This window comes from Muntiacus reevesi, chromosome 7 (assembly GCF_963930625.1).
Source record: "Muntiacus reevesi chromosome 7, mMunRee1.1, whole genome shotgun sequence".
NCBI classification, from domain to species: domain Eukaryota; kingdom Metazoa; phylum Chordata; class Mammalia; order Artiodactyla; family Cervidae; genus Muntiacus; species Muntiacus reevesi.
In genome coordinates, this window is record NC_089255.1 from 51164873 (window position 1) to 51183815 (window position 18943).

Below are 18943 nucleotides of genomic sequence, written 5' to 3' on the forward strand. Positions count from 1 at the left end.
AGTGGTGGTGGTTGCACAATGCTCTGAATGTACTTAATGTCACTGACCTGAACACTTTAAACTGGCTAAAATGGTCAATTATACACTGTACGAGTTTTACCATAACAAAACAGAAAATAACAGGAATTTCAGAAAAATCCTCTTTCAGCTCCTAACCCAGGAGTGCAAATACACAAGCAAAGTAATAAATAATAAAAGCAAAATAATAATCCAGGAGTGCAAATACACACAAGCAAAGTAATACATAATATTATTTTACTAATAACTCATTTTTTGAGCTGAAATTCCCAAGAACACTAAACACTTCTTAAGACTACATCCCTTCCCCCACACCTGTCTTCAGGTAGGTGGTGTTATCATTAACCTGACGCTACAGGTGAGGAAACCCAACCACAAGGAAGTCCAGAAGCTTGCCCCAGGGTCAGCAGGCAAACAGGGGAAAAGCCAAAGCAGGAACCCAGAGGGAACACAGCAGGGAGCTTACACCCAAACCCAGAGTCAGAATCGTACACTCTGCCACCGGAATGCTCTCTGGGCCTGGTTTCCCACTCTGCCCACAACACAGACATCCTTTGGCTGTTGAGCCCTAATCCCTTTTCAGTGGCATTTCCTAAGTGACCACTTATGCACCAAGTTCTCTGGAAAAACCACATTCAAAATCACATGTCTGTAGAACTACTTCATTTGGACAGAGTTATCTTCATGTATTCTGATTTATTCTCTTAGTCCTTGGAACAGCACAGTAAAACAGGAGGGCGATGCAATTACCTGTCCTTTCCTGTGGAGAAAGCCAAGCTGCCGAGGGTCTGCTCAGGCCCTGTTCAGGCCACACAGCGGGTGCAGGCTTTTATTCCGTGCCCCACGCTGTTGTCTTCCTGAGGAGCCAGGTTTAAACTCTGAGACTTTCAGGGATTTTTTTTTTTAAGCATATAAGTTATGTATATGTAAATCTATATGTATATTTATATGTAAATAGATGCACGCAATTACAAATGAAGCTAAGGCGCAGTTTAATGGAGAGAAAAGCAGCTCTTCCTACATTTCTGGGGCACCTGTGGGGTAACCCAGAAGCACCCACAAAAAGTTGAATTCCATTCCCTCCACCCCTCTTAAGAAAGCATGACTCTTTGCCTCTGGTCAACAGCTCTCTTTGATAAGAGATGTTAAAAGCTACCACGGGGGTTTAGACATGCCACCCTGCCAGGGCTCTCAGCCTCCCACCACTGACTTTTGGGGCTGGATAAGTCTTTATGGGGCTTCCCTGGTGGCTCAGATGGTAAAGAATCCACCTGCAATGCAGAAGACCGGGGTTCGAGACCTGGGTTGGGAAGATCTGCTGGAGAAGGAAATAGCAACACACTCCAGTATTCTTGCCTGGAGAATTCCATGGACAGAGGAGCCTGATGGGCTACAGTCCATGGGGTTGCATAGAGTCAGGCACAACTGACAACTAACACACAAGTATTCACTGGGGGGCCATCCCATGCATTGTAAGGAATTTAGCAGCATCCCTGGCCTCTACCTCCTACATGCCAGTAGCCACCACTACCCCCAGGTCACTGGCAACCAGGATGTCTCTGGATACTGCCAAATGCATTTGAGAGCCACTGTACTACGTCCGAGAGATATGGCCCTCACAGCTCTACAAGATAAGAGTTATATGACCATCTTAGAGATGAGGTAACAGCCCTGAAATGGATGAGGAACCTGCCCAGAACACCACACTCCTTGTGAGGGACAATGTGACTTCCAAGTCAAGCAGGTGAGACACCCCCTACACTTTCACCCTACAGTAGGGAGACAGAATGAGAAGACCAGAGGCGGATCTATCTTCTACCAGCTTGTGTATTGAAAATATTAAAACTATGCTTTGCCCTAGGAAGATGGACATGGGCTTGAACACTCCCAGGGTTTGATTCTCAACTCCAAAGAAAATACACTCTGCTGGCAAGAACAGTCTCAGCAATGCCTGGAAGGTTGAGGGCCTCCTTGACTCACAAAGAAATCTGCATGGGAGTAGGCATGCCCTTTGAATAATAAATGCTTTAAGCATGAAGACAAACAGCATATCTCTGATCATGAGAGTCTGAAATACTTTTAAAATATGCTTTAATCAAGAATTCCCCAATTATTTTGGTGAAAGAGCCCCCCCACATTCTCACTGTTCTTAGCACTCATCTATTTTTCTGTTTAGAAAACACTGATACTGGTAGAGAGACATGAAATACAAGATGTCACGTTTCAATGGGCTGAGTGACATACATCCTTCCTCCTACAAAACTTTATCAAGCATCTACTTCCTGCTAGACACAGGGATGCAAGGTCAGTCAAGAGATCCCTCCTCTTTGCAGGTTTGTTTACAGGGTTTTTGGGGGGGCAGGAGGGTGCTTCCTCCAACATGTTGGCAAAGGGCACTAACCGTGTTCTAACTGCTGAGATAAAGCGATTAGACTTGCAAGCAGTCAACAGTCTGTGAAGAAATGAATGAGCGGTGAATTGAGGGGATGAATGAAGAGGCCGTGCAGTAACCAGAGAAGCACAGCCCAGGGCCAGGAGAATTTGAACCCCTGATCCAACCACTTAGCAGGTGCACAAATCTGACAAGTGACCCAGTTTCTCATGGCCTCTCTTCCCTCACCTGTAAAGTGGGTTTATGATAGCATCCGTCCCACAGAGTTGTTAGGTTGAACACTCTCAGACAGGGCTGGAGGTAGATGCTCCAGAAGCATTTGCTATTATTATGTAAATCACTGATTTGGACAGTCCTGAGAAGTCAGGGCTTCCCAGATGGCACAGTGGTAAAGGACCCACCTGCAATGCAGAAGAAAGAAACTCAGATTTGATCCCTGTGTTAGGAAGATCCCCTGGAGGAAGGAGGAGGAAATGGCAACCCACTCCAGTATTCTTGCCTGGAGAATCTCAGGGACGGGGGAGCATGGTGGACTGCCGTCTATGAGGTCGCACAGAGTCGGACATGACTGAAACGACTTAGCAGCAGCAGCCTCACATCCAGGACACTGGGCTCACTGCAGTTATCCAGACCCTTAGCAAGAGGTGGTGGTACCCTGAGCAGACCAGACCTGATGAACTAGGTAACCTCTTCCCTAACCCTCTTCCCTACTTCCTCTCTCCCTCTAACCTTACACTTCCTTCCACCACCACCACCCCCACCAAAAAAAATAAAAATAAAAATAACAGCTTACGGGTGGCTCAGGGCAATGCAGACAAGTTAGGGCTGAGGGTTGAGCTGGTCTGACTACAAATGGGACAAAGGTGCTCAAGTCCCAAACCTGAAGATCACAAGTCGGAAAAAATCTTAAATTTGGTAAACTCCAGCCAGCCCTTTGCAAACTACTCTCTCTTATCTCCTTCCTTCCATTCTTTCTCTATCAGTTCCTCTCCAACTCCAAAAGCTTTTACTGTAATCACCACTCTCAGTAAACTTTCCAGGTTTTTGATATTTGACTAGGGCAAGGAGAGAGGCTAATCAACTTTTCAGTTGCTGCTGTGGAATTCTGAGTAAGCCACTGTTTTAATAAGGAGGATAAAAATCTCATAGGCAAAAATAGTGGAGAAGCAATTTTTTCTTTTTTTCTTTTCTTTTTTTTTTTTTACAAAAAGCTATCTGTAATACAGCTAAAACAAAGCTCAAGGATATGGATTAGTTCATAGAATATCCTAGAACCTCTTTATAACTTTGAAAATTGGACCATTTCTTTTCCCTCTGAAATAAAATCAAAACAGGGCAGCCGTTAGAGCAGCTCAAACTCTGAGCTGGAATCTGCAAACGCCAGACCTCACCAGGTTCCTCACCTGGAAAAAAAACGGGACCAACAATACAAACATCGCTGGATCTGTGGAAGGAGTATTAGTCTCAGGGGTCCTCCTCCCTGAATGGACTCCAATCTGCAAGGGAAAACAGAGTGCCTGTTTCACAGGCAGCAAAATTCGGGGCAAGAAAGCCAGGCGGGATCAGAGGTAAAACTCAAAAGAATGACTGAAGCCAAAACTAGAAAATCTGAATCATTTTGCCTCAGTCCTCTGGAAAGAGAGATAAGCAAGAGTGAAAAAATATTAATAATAAAGCAGCTTTATAGATTTAAGAAAACTACCAAGTAACAGCCTGAGCCATTATGGACTCTACCAAAGGCAAGCAGAAAGTCCTGTGATTGGGCAGCAGGGGATAGAATCTGCCCTATAAACAAGAGGCTATGGGCAGGCTGGCTGGAATATTCCACCTTCACAACCAATGCTCTGTGCTCTAATCCCAAACACTAACTCCAAGACGACCCTCTCCACCAAACCAATCCTTCTTAGGGTGAAATACAAAGCTAAAGTCCACTGCAGTAATGGACACTCACACAGTAACCCTGTTTTCAACTCACCTTTCCTGATTACAGCTCCATGCACCTCTAAAACCTTCTCACCTGTAATTTTAAAAGCTTGAGGTAATTACAATGCAGCAAAGTTTTGTTTCTGTTGCGAGTACCACATAAACAGGAATTGAATGTGCACAGCTTCGTTTTGCTCCAGAATGTTCAACACTGAATTGTGTTTTTAATCTCTTAGCCAACAACCAATTATCTCCAGAAATTCAGAAGTTTGCAGAACTTGAAGAAATGTGAAGACAATGTCCCTCTAACCCAGGATTTGGGATCCATTCAGAGCATTTCTAAACAGACCCATCTATCCTCTCCATTTAAAAAGCCAGAAAAAATAGGATTTCATAAAATTTCCCTCAAGATGACGAGACCACAACGATCTTCAGTCTAATATTACACATCGTCTTGTAGAGGAAAACAGTAAATCAATCCAGATCTAAGGAGACTGTGGTATTAGAAAAACAAAGCACAGGAAATATAATTTCTCAGTCAGTTCTGCTTTAGAGGCACAAGGAGCAGTGGAAAGGCTCAGCTTTGAATTCAGGCAGACTGGGCGCTCTCAAACCTCAGCTCTACCATGGCTTCCGAGCATCTTAGCTCCCCAGTATCTCTCTGGGCCTCAGTTTCCTCATCTGTAAAATGAGGCTGCTGCCACCTCCCTCTAGGGAACATACAGGTTTTAGAGACAGAGCCCAAGGACCTAGCTGGTTACCTGACATGTGAAAGACAGAGAGTCAACAAATGTGACTCCTCTTGCAACCCTGGGGTTATTAGCCCCATGGGTCAGCAGTTTGGAAATCACTTTCCCAAAGGGAACACTGTGAAGTCATTTCCTGTCTGTCCCAGGAAATCGGAGCTAAAGGAACAAGAGCATGATAAAGAACCAACATCTACACGCTGGCCGGAGCCATAGACAAGAAGCAAACCACCTGCTCGTATAGTACTAGGCTGGCCAAAAAGTTCTTTCAAGTTTTTCTGTAACGTCTCACAATGGCTGCTGTGCACTCCTCCCAGCTCTGTGCACAGAAGTGGCCTCTACTCACTAAGCTTCGGCTGCCAGTTACCAACACGCCAAAAATGGATCCAGTCACATTCTCTGCCAGCTTCACCACCCCAGATCATATCCCTACACTGCTTGACTAAGTACTCCTTAAGCAAATTTCATCCACCAGAATCATGCCTCCTCTTTCCTCATTTCCCCTTGGCATGACCTGTGTACAAACCCTTCCCTCTCGTCCATCAGAAAAGTATCTGAAATTGGTTAAACTTGACATAGGGACTTAACATAACTTAAACCTAAGAAAAACTTTTCTTGTGCCTGCTGTGCTAATGAATTGAGAAGGTATCTATCTATCCAGGCGATGTCAGCCAGGTGGTACCCAGCTGCCCCCAAGGTTCTTCACACTCATCATGAGGGTAAGAGTTCCCAGCTCACTATCAGCCCTGATTTACATCTCCACCAGATTTCAAACTCCATAAGTCATGGGCTGTATCTGTTTACCTAGCACCCAGCAAGCACTCCAGTCCCCCCAAGAGGGGGGACTTTATAAGAACTACATTTGTCAAGAGAGTGAATAAAGCAATGAAACAAAAACAAAAATTTGATATGAAATTGAAGGTGACGCTCTCTCTCCCCCAGGAATATTGGTTTAGGAACAGAAGACAGTGGCTAAGAAGAAAGGGAAAGAGGAGCTGGACTGGGATGATTGGCTGAAAACTCCAATAAACTCCCCCTGTGTGAAAATCAGAAATCCTGGTGTTGGTCCCATCAAATCCTCTTTTTATTTTTTTTTCCACTTTCAGGATTTTCATGGCATAATTTGTTTCTTGATAACAGCAATGTCATGTGACAGAATAAAGTAAGTACTTGGACATTCAGGGGAAATTACCCAATTTTAAATTCCCCTTGAACTTTGTTTTTCTTCTCTGATGCCAACCTCTCAGCCATTTCACTGCCCTTTAGTGCCAGGATCAGAGGAAGAAAAGAAAGAAAAAGCATAAAATCAGTTGTGTTTTTTAAAAAGCGTCAATGGCATCTCTTAGATAAATGGGTTGGGATGGGGGGGGGGGCATTGAGGAAGTTAAGGAGGCCATTAAATTCTTTAACGACCTCCCACCCCATGGTACAAGCAATTAACTGTCCCTACTTGAAGGGAAAAGAAAAAAGAAGCTAATAGGGCAGTCTATTCCTAACACAAATCAAAGATCACTCTTCCAAAATGACACATATCCTTTCTCTAAATAAAGAAGACCCTCACTAACTCTTCACTTACTTTCTTCTAATCTCTAGAATATTAGAGCTGCTACTCCAAAGAGAAAAATGTTTACATAAATCTGTTTAGGTCCATATTTACATATACTTTTTCTTTTTTCCAAGAATGTACCATTATAGTCACAGTTTATTGCTGTTCAGGTGCAATTTTTCAGACACTAAGAGTTCAACAGTATCCTCAAATGAACATCCCCCCTCCCCCAAATGGACACAAGGTTAGTAAGTTAAACCAGTCAATAACGTGGTTTCATTTTGTTGGCCTGGTCCAAAAAAAAAAAAAAAAATCCAACAGTAGGAAAACACTTTCCATATGGTCTTTTTCCCCCAAAGGTTGAGGTTTCGGGTCAGGGGCTACCCTGTGAGACTGTGCACTCCATATAACCTCTATTCTCAAGACAGGACAATTAAGCCGGAGGCCACAGCGTCCCCACTTGCAGCAGCTGAACAGTGATAGGAGCAGAGCGTGGCAGTGGAAGAAGGTGGGAAAAAGAGAAAAAACAATGCTACAGTTTGTATTTTTCAAAATGAATGCTCTTTTGACTCACATTAGGAAACTAGAAATGAACACAAACTTTCCCCCAACTCTGGAAGGCATTATCTTAAAAGGATGTCAAACCACTACAAATACAAATGTAATACAGAGGGCCAGTGCCTAAGAAAAAAATAAAATCCACTGGTTTGTGGCCAGGTAGCAGACAGGTGGGAATCTCATACGAACATCATACTTAGGTACCACAGTAAATTAACCAAGATCCCAGGAGACTGTCACAATAACAAACACACTTTAAGAAAACACGTGATCAAATTCAATCAATGTATACATATATTCAGTATTTCCTTAGTCCTATTTCCCTATCATTTTTACAATCATTCGACAAGGTGAAGGTCTCACCTCAGATGTATCATGCTACTGTAGGCACCAATTCCCTAACTCAGATATTATTCTATCAACAAGAAACATACACTGTTATCACTTACATCTGCTGGGCTTAATCACATACTGAGAATAAACCCAATCTACACAATGAAGCCTAACACACATATTAACACCATATCAACTACAAAATACCGATCTTGTGTTCTTAAAAGATTTCCCCACATTTGTGTAGAATCACTATCTGTGCCAGAGGATCTCCAAAAGCTGACAGATTCTTAAATTATGTTTCCTCCTTTTAATCTAAAATCCTTTCTAAACAGGACAAGTCAAACTATCACTTAGTTTCCCTGAGTAAGACAACCCTACTGACTCTTGCAAGGACTTCATGACTTTAATCCCTGCACTCCCATCTCCTTGGCAGAAAGCGCAGTATTTTCTGTTAACAGAGGGGCAGAAGCAAAGGGAACCCCAGAAAAAGCCACCGTAAGTCGGAAAACACCAGCCCGCAGGCTCTTCAGGTAGAGGGGCAGTTTACAGAAGGCGGAATCAAGAGCAGCTGAGAAGACCTCCTCTAGTAGTAGTGCAAAAAGCACGCCCCCCAAAGCACATTAGAATCACCTGGCGTCTTAAACGCCATTGTTCAGGCTGCGCCCCAGCTCAGGATCTCTAGAGGTGGGGGGAAGGCACCGCAATTTTTCAAAACTCTCCATATGTGCAGCCAACTTTGAGAACCAATACCCCAAAGAATTCCCAACGTGTTTTGAACAGTGCATTGCGAGCAGCGTTGGAAAGGTACGGCAGCCTTGGGGTGAAGGGGTATAAACCGAGTAAATATACAAAGTTTTAAAAATCCTGTGTAACTAACTCCAGCATGACAGCCAAGCACCTGTGAAGAGGCCAAACAGTGATGCAACTTGGAAAAGTCCCTTGGAAAGCTAGGATGTGTGCTGTACGCGAGGCGGGGGCTTTCAGGAGGACCTGCCTGGACCGGGAACGCCAAGGAGAGGGAGACGCCCACCCGCCCTTTCTTTTCGAGGGATGGTTGGGACCAGCACGGCCCGAAATAAAGGAAAAACAGGGTCGGACAGGGACAGAGGTGCTCGTTTGAGTCCGGGAGGAACCCTAGCTCACTCGCAGCTGTCACTCAAGACCGAGGGTCGAGGCAAGGGGTGCTAAGACTGCCAGGCGCCCTTCGCTGCACGGCGGTTCCGGAGCCCCTCCCTCGCCTGGGGCCCCAACGCGGGCCCCCCAGGAACCCGACCGTCTGTGCTGCACGCCTCCCGGCCAGGCGCGCGCGCGGGAGCCTGGAGCGCACCTTCCAGCCCCAGGGGAGACGCTGCACAAACTGCGCGGCGCGGGGCTCGGACGGCGAACCCGAGCCCCTCCGGGTCCCGCCGGCCACGGCGACACCTCGGCCCCTGGTCCCCTCACCCGCTCTCGGCTCACTCACCGCTGCCTACCGGGTCCCGCTCCCGCCGCCTCCAGCAGAGCCCGGCTCGAGTGCAGAGTCCGCGGCGCCGCCTAGAGGCCGGGCGAGCCCCGGCCCCGCCCCGCACGCCTGCCCGCCCCCGGGGAGGAGGGGCCGGCGCCCCCTTGCCCCATTCCCGGCCGGCCCGCCCCGCCCTCTGCAGCCGCCTGGCGCGCCCTCCCGGTTCCCCTTGAGCCGCCCCGGCCCTCGGGACACGTCTCCCCGCACCCCGACACCGCCCCTCCTCGGCTCGGCCCGGGACGCGCCCGCCCCTCTGCCGGCACCTCTTCCCCACCCCACTCCGTCGGGCCTCACACTCCTCTCCAGCAACGCTTTCTCCTCACCCTTCCCCAGATCGGAATGTCCCCCCACCTCCCCTCCGCCTTCCCCCGTAACTTTTCGCCTTGGAGCTTCGGCCGTTCCAAATTCCTGACAGCCTTGCCTGTTTCGCACCCCCGATTCCCCTTCTGTCCCTTGCCCACGGCCCCTTTTCTCCCTGCCCTTCCAGGCAGCCTTTTTCTCCCCGACCTAGTCAGAAACTTTAGTGTATAACTTTTCTCCTACCACAACCAAATCTACAAGTATTTACTGAGCACCTATTAAGTCTAGAAATACTGATGGAGAGGTCGCCAAGAATAAATGTCCGTCTCTGTTAGAGAGGCCGGGAAGTGAGATGCCCAAGGCCACACAGCTGATGGCAGTAGAACTGGGATTAGCGGTCAGATTTCTGGTGCATGGCTGAGGCCCGTTCCATGGGAAACTGCAGAATGACGCTAACCAGCTGTGAGAGTTTTCTCATCTGTGAAATAGGAGGATACCCACTCCACCATGTTGTGAAGATTACCTAAGAAAACAGATATGGAATAGCACACCACCTGTACTTAATAAGTAATGTATGTTGACATATGGAATGAATAGACACTTTAAAATTCAATAAAGTAACAAAAAAACTTTAAAAGTAATAGTGAATGCAAGAAAACACTTGCAAATCATATCTGATAAGGAATCAACATAAAATATATAAAGAATTCATACAACTCTAGCAAAAATACAATCTGATTTTTAAATGGGCAGAGAATCTGAATAGACATTTTTCCATAGAAGATGTACAGATGGTCAACAGGTAGGTGAAAAGGTACTCAACATCACCAACCATCAGGGAAATGCAAATCAAAACCACAATGAGTTATCATCTCACATCTGTTCAGAATAGGTGTGAAAAGAATAAGAGATAACAAGTATAGGTAAGGATATGGGGATGTAAGTTGGTGCCACCACTATGGAAAACAGTATGAAGATTCCCCCTAAATTAAAAATTGAACTACCATAAAATCCAACAATTCCACTTCTGGGTATTTATTCAAAGAAAATGAAAACACTAACTTGAAAAGATTTATGTACCCCAATGCCACTGCAGAATTATTTACAGTAGCCAAGCTGTGGAAGGAACCTCAATGTCCTTGATGGATGAATGGCTAAAGAAAATGTGGTTTAAACATACAATGGAGTATCATTCAACTGTAAAAAGAGAAGGAAATCCTGGCATTTGCAACAACATGAATGGACTTTGAGGACATTATGCTAAGTGAAATTAAGTCAGAGAAAAACAAACACTGTATGATTTCTCTTATATGTGAATCTAAAAAAACTAAAAAGCAAGCTCATATATACAGAGAACAGATTGGCGGTTCCTGAGTGGCAGAACTGAGGGGTGGTTGAAAAGGATGAAGGGGGTGAAAGGGATAAAAAGTACAAACTTTCAGTCATAAAATAAGTCATGGGATGTAATGTAGAGCATGATGACTATAGTTAACAATACTGGATTACATATTTGAGTGCCAAAGAACTGATGTTTTTGAACTGTGGTGTTGGAGAAGACTCTTGAGAGTCTCTTGGACTGCAAGGAGATCAAACCAGTCCATCCTAAAGGAAATCAACCCTGCATATTCATTGGAAGGACTGATACTGAAGCTCCAATACTTTGGTCACCTGATGCAAAGAGCAAACTCATTGGAAAAGACCCTGATGCTGGGAAAGACTAAAGGCAGGAGGAGAAGGGGATGACAGAGGACCAGATGGCATCACCGACTCAATGGACCTGAGTTTGAGCAAGCTCCGGGAGATGGTAAAGGACAGGAAAGCCTGGCGTGCTGCAGTTCTTGGGGTCACAAAGAGTCAGACATGAATGAGCAACTGAACAAAAACAGCATAGCTGAAAGCTGCTTAGAGATTAGATCCCAAAAGTTTTCATCACAAGGGAAAAAATCTTTTGTAACTAGATGCTAACTAGACTTATTTTGGTGACCATTTTGTAATATATACAAATATTGAATTATTATATTGTACATCAGAAACTAATGAAGTGCCATAGGTCAATTATTCCTCAATAAATAAATAAATATTTAAAGTAATATTGATAGGATGGTGGGGGAGATTTGGAATCTACTTATCCAAAGGAAGCAGCCATGGTCAAAGAGTCTCTTTGGAGGAAGTGGGAAGTTGAGCTATCCTAGAAATCATGGATCCAGGGGAAGGTGAGTCCAGGAAGACACTCGTGTGGATGGGGTGTGTGAACACTGTTCAGAGTGTGGTCCAGCTTTTCCCAAATGGAGGCTGCCTTCTGGGGGTCACTGGATGCATACTAGTAGGGTGATGGGGCCAGATGGCAGAAAAGGCACTCAATACCAAGGTGAGGGGGCTCAAGTTACCCACACAATACTTGGACATCTCAAAATGTTTGGAATGGAACTTGCATCTGACAGAGGGTACTTAGATGACCCTGGGAACTTGGGATGGCAGACAGCTGTAGCCCAGGAACCAGACAAGTGATGGGGGGACTTGCAGCAGGGAGGGATAGGAAAGAAAAAATTTCCAGAGAAGACCTTGAGGACTTGGGGAGCAAGTGTGTGCAGTTGGAGAGTGGAAAGGGCAAACACAAAGCTGAGGTTTCCAGGCTGGTGGCTTGGAGCACCCTAAATAATGAGTTTTTAATGAGAGATGCTGAAGTTTCCACGGACTGTGAGGTAATGATGGCACTTTTCAGTGGAAATGCCCCCACTGGCAGCAGGAGGAGGGGCAGGAAGTAGAAGGCAAAGGAGAATAAAGGCCAGATCAGGTGCCAGAAGAAGAAAGTGAAATGCCCTCACTTGGGGCTGAGGAAGCAGGGGGCACCAACCAAGGGAGAAGGAGGTGGATCCCTGAGAGCTGTCAGGAAGAACCAGGGAATCTTCTGATGGATCTGGGTCAGGAAGATCCTCTGGATAAGGGAATGGCAACCTACTCCAGTATTCTTGCCTGGAGAATCCAATGGATAGAGGAGCCTGGTGGGCTACAGTCCATGGGGTCGAAGAGTCGGACAAGACTAACACACATATAAAAGATAAGTAGTTCATGACACAGAATATCACTAACCCACTTCTCCAATAGACCCCTGTGTAAGGAGCTGTACAAAGTAGACAGTACATATTAGTTAATAGTCTAAAAAGATTTAATCAGCAACTGACTCTGACTTCAGGCAGGTTTTTCCTGATAACAAAAATAAGGGGAGCTGTTGGGGGCAAAAAGAGATGCAGGGCAGAAATCCGTTTATTAGAGAAATTGCTTTTGAGGCTGCTACTGTCAAGCTGCATTTCAAGCCATTTCAACTTCAGCTGAAAATGAACTCCCACCCTCCCCAGGCTAAGCTTCTGAAATTTTGAAAGGCATCCTCCCTTTATTTTTATTGCTCCTTTGGGATGATGTTATTGAGCCCATAGAAAGAGGCTTTTTGGCCCACTGCAGCAACTTGCCAAAGGAGAATATTCCGGAGGGAGAATAGAGAAAAATCACCTTTTTTCTCCACCAGATTTTGTGTGCATGAGAACTGTGATGCAGAGGAGAAGTGCTGTGGGGTGTCAATGACATACAAGGAAGGAAGCAGAACACAGGATCGGCCATAGAAGGGAAGCAGCATCGCGGGTTTTCCTGGGCGTCACACTGGGAGGATGCAGTGAATGTGGGAGAGTGGAAGGGCATTCACAAAGATAGGAAGCAGGAAGAAACCGACAAAGCAGAGGGGTGTGTTTGGCTGAAGTGGAGAAGCTATGCTGGGAAGAAAGATAGGGTGGGGGAGGGCAGCTGGCAAGAGGCCTCTTGGTTCGAGCCGTTAGAGGGGCTGCCTTGGTTTGGGTTGCCCTGAGAGTAGAGCCTGAGACAGGACGGGGGATCCCTGGAAGCAGGAATGAGGTAGCAGGAAGAGTGAAATAGAGGAGAAGGCGGAAGCCACTGTTAGGGCGTGCTGATGAGACAGGTACTGCCTGCAATGGGCCCCTCGAGGAGCGTGCTCAATGCCCCCCAGAATGAACTATCTGAAGGGCAGGAGGGGTGAAGTTATATTTTCAAGTCTCAAGCCAGGACTGCCCCTGAGGACTATACTCGCCAGTCACCCCAGCTCCCATCCTGAGAGGGCTCCCCGGGCCACAAAGCTGACTTGAAGTGAGAAGTCATCAGCACAAAGTGTCTCTGAGTTTGGGTGGAAATGCCCCGGCAGCTTCAGCCTCTCCACCACCTGGCTCTCACAGCATTCCTCCAGCACCGGCCTCCTGCAGGACACAGCAGCCATTGCTTCTCCCAGAGCTATCTCCCCACTCCATCCATCCCGCCCTTCTCACGGTGGAGTGACTCCAGCAAGAAACTTCCTGCCCTTGTTTTTCCCAGAACCCCAGAGATTAGACTTCCAGCAAGTTCCTCTGGGGTTGGCACCATAACAGCTCTCTGACTCCCAGTGAGACACAACCACCTTTTCCCACAAAGCCTGGCTCTGAGCCAGGGCAGAGAAGAGAGAGGGTACCCAGTCTCATTTTTAGATGATTTGTGCTTCCCACACTTCTCAAAGTGTTCACACATACACGTGCTAGGGGAAGGGACTTCATACACCAGACCCATTCAATTTCTGTTTGAAGTTCTTGAGTCCTTGGGCAGGTCTTCTGTCTGTCTAAAGAAAACATGAACCCCTGGGCAAGATGTGGAAAGTCCCACATGCTCTGACCCAGAAAACTCAATGTGGGGGCCACGCCCTGCCCACTCAACCCCTACACTCTGACCCTGCTCTTAAGTCTCCTTCATTGAGAATATCCTTCCCTCTTGCTCGAATCCTTAAAGGTTTAACTCAAGTCTTTCCTCCTCTGTTCTTCCTTTTTGCCTTGAGAAGTGTTTTATCTTTTGCATCTCCTGTATTGACAGGTGGATTCGTTACCACTGCATCACCTGGGAAGCCCCTATCACAGCACCTACTTGTCTGTAGTTCAGCCCACCCACACAGGGAACTCCTTAACTGCAGGGAGCAGGTGAGATCTTGGGGATCTAGCCACCAGCACAGACAGCTGTTCAGTAAATGTTGAATGAATGAATGAACACATGATGGTGAGTGCACACATGTATGGCTATCAAGAAATGCCACTGAAGGACTTCCCTGGTGGTCCAGTGACCAAGACTCTGCACTCCCAATCCAGGGGGGCTGAGTTCAACTCCTGCTCAGGGAACCAGATCTCACACGCTCCTGCTATTAGTAAGAGTTCACATGCCACAACTAAAGATCCTGCACACTGCAACTAAGACCCAGAGCAGACAAATAAATAAATACATTTTTTTTTTTTTAAAAAGAAATGTTACTGTGGTTTTGTAGCAGAGTCTGAAGTCAGGCAGGTTGATTCCTCCAGTTCCATTCTTCTTTCTCAAGACTACTTTGGCTATTCGAGGTTTTTTGTATTTCCATACAAATTGTGAAATTATTTGTTCTAGTTCTGTGAAAAATACCGTTGGTAGCTTGATAGGGATTGCATTGAATCTATAGACTGCTTTGGGTAGAATAGCCATTTTGACAATATTGATTCTTCTAATCCATGAACACGGTATGTTTCTCCATCTATTTGTGTCCTCTTTGATTTCTTTCATCAGTGTTTTATAGTTTTCTATGTATAGGTCTTTTGTTTCTTTAGGTAGATAGACTCCTAATATTTTATTCTTTTTGTTGCAATGGTGAATGGTATTGTTTCCTTCATTTCTCTTTCTGTTTTTTCATTGTTAGTATATAGGAATGCAAGGGATTTCTGTGTGTTAATTTTATATCCTGCAACTTTACTATATTCATTGATTAGCTCTAGTAATTTTCTGGAAGAGTCTTTAGGGTTTTCTATGTAGAGGATCATGTCATCTGCAAACAGTGAGAGTTTCACTTCTTCTTTTCCTATCTGGATTCCTTTTACTTCTTTTTCTGCTCTGATTGCTGTGGCCAAAACTTCCAACACTATATTGAATAGTAGTGGTGAGAGTGGGCACCCTTGTCTTCTTCCTGATTTAAGGGGAAATACTTTCAATTTTTCACCATAGAGGGTGATGCTTGCTGTGGGTTTGTCATATATAGCTTTTATTATGTTGAGGTATGTTCCTTCTATTCCTGCTTTCTGGAGAGTTTTAATCATAAATGAGTGTTGAATTTTGTCAAAGGCTTTCTCTGCATCTATTGAGATAATCATATGGTTTTTATCTTTCAATTTGTTAATGTGGTGTATTACATTGATTGATTTGTGGACATTAAAGAATCCTTGCATTCCTGGGATAAAGCCCACTTGGTCATGGTGTATGATTTTTTTAATATGTTGTTGGATTCTGTTTGCTAGAATTTTGTTAAGGATTTTTGCATCTATGTTCATCAGTGATATTGGCCTGTAGTTTTCTTTTTTTGTGGCATCTTTGTCCACAGTCATCAAGACAGTATGGTACTGGCACAAAGACAGAAATATAGATCAATGGAACAGAATAGAAAGCCCAGAGATAAATCCACGAACCTATGGACACCTTATCTTTGACAAAGGAGGCAAGGATATACAATGGAAAAAAGACAACCTCTTTAACAAGTGGTGCTGGGAAAACTGGTCAACCACTTGTAAAAGAATGAAACTAGAACACTTTCTAACACCATACACAAAAATAAACTCAAAATGGATTAAAGATCTAAATGTAAGACCAGAAACTATAAAACTCCTAGAGGAGAACATAGGCAAAACACTCTCCAACATGAATCACAGCAGGATCCTCTATGACCCACCTCCCAGAATATTGGAAATAAAAGCAAAAATAAACAAATGGGACCTAATGAAACTTAAAAGGTTCTGCACTACAAAGGAAACTATAAGTAAGGTGAAAAGACAGCCCTCAGGTTGGGAGAAAATAATAGCAAAAGAAGAAACAGACAAAGGATTAATCTCAAAAATATACAAGCAACTCCTGAAGCTCAATTCCAGAAAAATAAATGACCCAATCAAAAAATGGGCCAAAGAACTAAACAGACATTTCTCCAAAGAAGACATACAGATGGCTAACAAACACATGAAAAGATGCTCAACATCACTCATTATCAGAGAAATGCAAATCAAAACCACAATGAGGTACCATTACACGCCAGTCAGGATGGCTGCTATCCAAAAGTCTACAAGCAATAAATGCTGGAGAGGGTGTGGAGAAAAGGGAACCCTCTTACACTCTTGGTGGGAATGCAAACTAGTACAGCCACTATGGAAAACAGTGTGGAGATTTCTTAAAAAACTGGAAATAGAACTGCCATATGATCCAGCAATACCACTCCTGGGCATACACACCGAGGAAACCAGATCTGAAAGAGACGCGTGCACCCCAATGTTCATCACAGCACTGTTTATAATAGCCAGGACATGGAAGCAACCTAGATGCCCATCAGCAGACGAATGGATAAGGAAGCCGTGGTACATATACACCATGGAATATTACTCAACCATTAAAAAGAATTCATTTGAATCAGTTCTAACGAGATGGATGAAACTGGAGCCCATTATACAGAGTGAAGTAAGGCAGAAAGATAAAGAACATTACAGCATACTAACACATATATATGGAATTTAGAAAGATGGTAATGATAACCCTATATGCAAAACAGAAAAAGAGACACAGATGTACAGAACAGACTTTTGAACTCTGTGGGAGAAGGTGAGGGTGGGATGTTTTGAAAGAACAGCATGTATATTATCTAGGGTGAAACAGATCACCAGCCCAGGTTGGATGCATGAGACACGTGCTCGGGCCTGGTGCACTGGGAAGACCCAGAGGAATCGGGTGGAGAGAGAGGTGGGAGGGGGGATCGGGATGGAGAATACATGTAACTCCATGGCTGATTCATGTCAATGTATGACAAAACCCACTGAAATGTTGTGAAGTAATTAGCCTCCAACTAATAAAAAAAAAAAGAAAGAAAGAAAGAAAGAAATGTTACTGAGAACAAGCTCTGAGCTCATGTCTTGTGAACAGACAAGGGAATGATACAGCCCATCTGAATGAATTCTAATAAAAACTAACTTGTGGCCTTGGACTAGTAACTTAATCTCCCTATGGTCTGGATCCCAAAGTTCATAAAGGGAGGTGATATTCATGTACCCCACAGGGAAGAGATGCAGCCTAATTACTATTTTAAAGGTCCTAAGTAGACTTTGGAAAAACAAATGTGTTTGTGTACAGTATGGAGTAAGGTAATGAGGGTGCCATTAACATATTCTTACTCAGTGGGAAATTGGGAAATAAAGAAATCATTCCTTTATTATTTATTTATTCACTTTAAAGGTAGGATGTCCCTATCATACAGGTGCACATGTTGAAAGAGGAGTGAAGTTTCTTAATAGAAAAAAAAATCAAGCAAGGCATGAGTTTGACTTCATGCTGCCCTTCCCCATTTGCTCTAAGAGGATCACAGATTTTTCCCAGAGGTGTTCCAACATGCAGAATAAATTTTTTAAAAGTGAAGGGAATTCCCTGGCAGTCCAGTAGTTAGGACTCCACACTCCCACTGCCAAGGGCCCGGGTAATTCAATCCCTGGTCAAGGAACTAAAATCCCACAAGATGCACAGCATGTTCAAAATAAAAACCAAAAATCAAGAGACCGTAAATAGCAACTACAGAGAGATTCAGCATAACCAAAGTGTTTTATATACTCTTTGTGGATCAGCTGGATCCAAGCAGGGCAGGGCTTTCTAGAAGCCCTATCTGCCTGGAAGAAGAAGAAGAGTAGGAATGTCAATGTACACACTGCTATATTTAAAACTGATAACCAACAAGGACCTACTGTTTAGCACAGGGAGTTCTGCTCAGTACTCTGTAATAACTTCAATGCAAAAAGGTTTTGAAAAAGAATAGATACATGTATACTTGTATAACTGAATCACTCTGTTGTACGCCTGAAATGATCACAACATTGCAAATCAACTCTACTCCAACATAAACTAGAAATTAAAAAAAAAAAGCAGGAATGGCAAAGCTCAGTCGATTTGCAGAGGAAAGACTAATCAAGAAACAGGACGAGTTTACAATCCCTGTCTCCTCAGTCATGCTCAAGCTATAAACTGATACTAATTCAATGAAGATGCATTTGTTAGATATTACTTTCAGGGTAACAAGAAGCCTGGCAGGCTATAGTCCATGGGATCACAAAAGGTCGGACACGACTTAGTGACTGAACAACAACCCTGAAAGTGTGCCTGGCTATGTTAAAACAACTTCAGGATATGATTTCCCCTTTTCCATTGTGTTTTGGCCAAAATCAGGATAGCTCAAACTTCAAGGTTTAAAAAAAAAACTTAAAAAATGCTTTTTTTAATTTCTTTTTTTACTCTGTGGGCCACATTTTCTCTGTAGCAAATTAACCATTTGTGGGGGGGGGGGGTTATTTGGTCATAGATGACCTAAGCCATCTTGAAGATCACATTCTCAAGCCAACCTGGCAACAGACAAGATCTAAAACACCAGATCAAACATTTTTAAATGCCACATTTTTGCTCATTTACGATGGCCAATGCTTTGTAACAAGGAATTTCTTCTTCCAGAACACATTTTTCTTGGATGTGTTTAGCTAAAGTAACCAGCTGGGACCATTTGGTGGCTAGGT

At 44.3% G+C, this 18943-nt stretch overlaps 1 protein-coding gene across 2 annotated transcripts in view; it reads right to left on the reverse strand.

Annotated features, from left to right (window-relative positions):
* The window catches only part of CGNL1 (cingulin like 1), a 170804-nt gene extending 161708 nt beyond the window's left edge, over positions 1-9096 (reverse strand). Inside the window, exon 1 of one of the 2 annotated variants that reach the window (XM_065940429.1) lies at positions 8982-9096. The gene's annotated coding sequence lies outside the window, so the exon portion shown is untranslated. Of the gene's footprint in view, positions 1-8846; positions 8958-8981 lie in introns of those variants that run through there. The other variant, XM_065940431.1, reaches the window with a different exon arrangement.
* Between the last annotated feature and the right edge of the window lie 9847 nt (positions 9097-18943).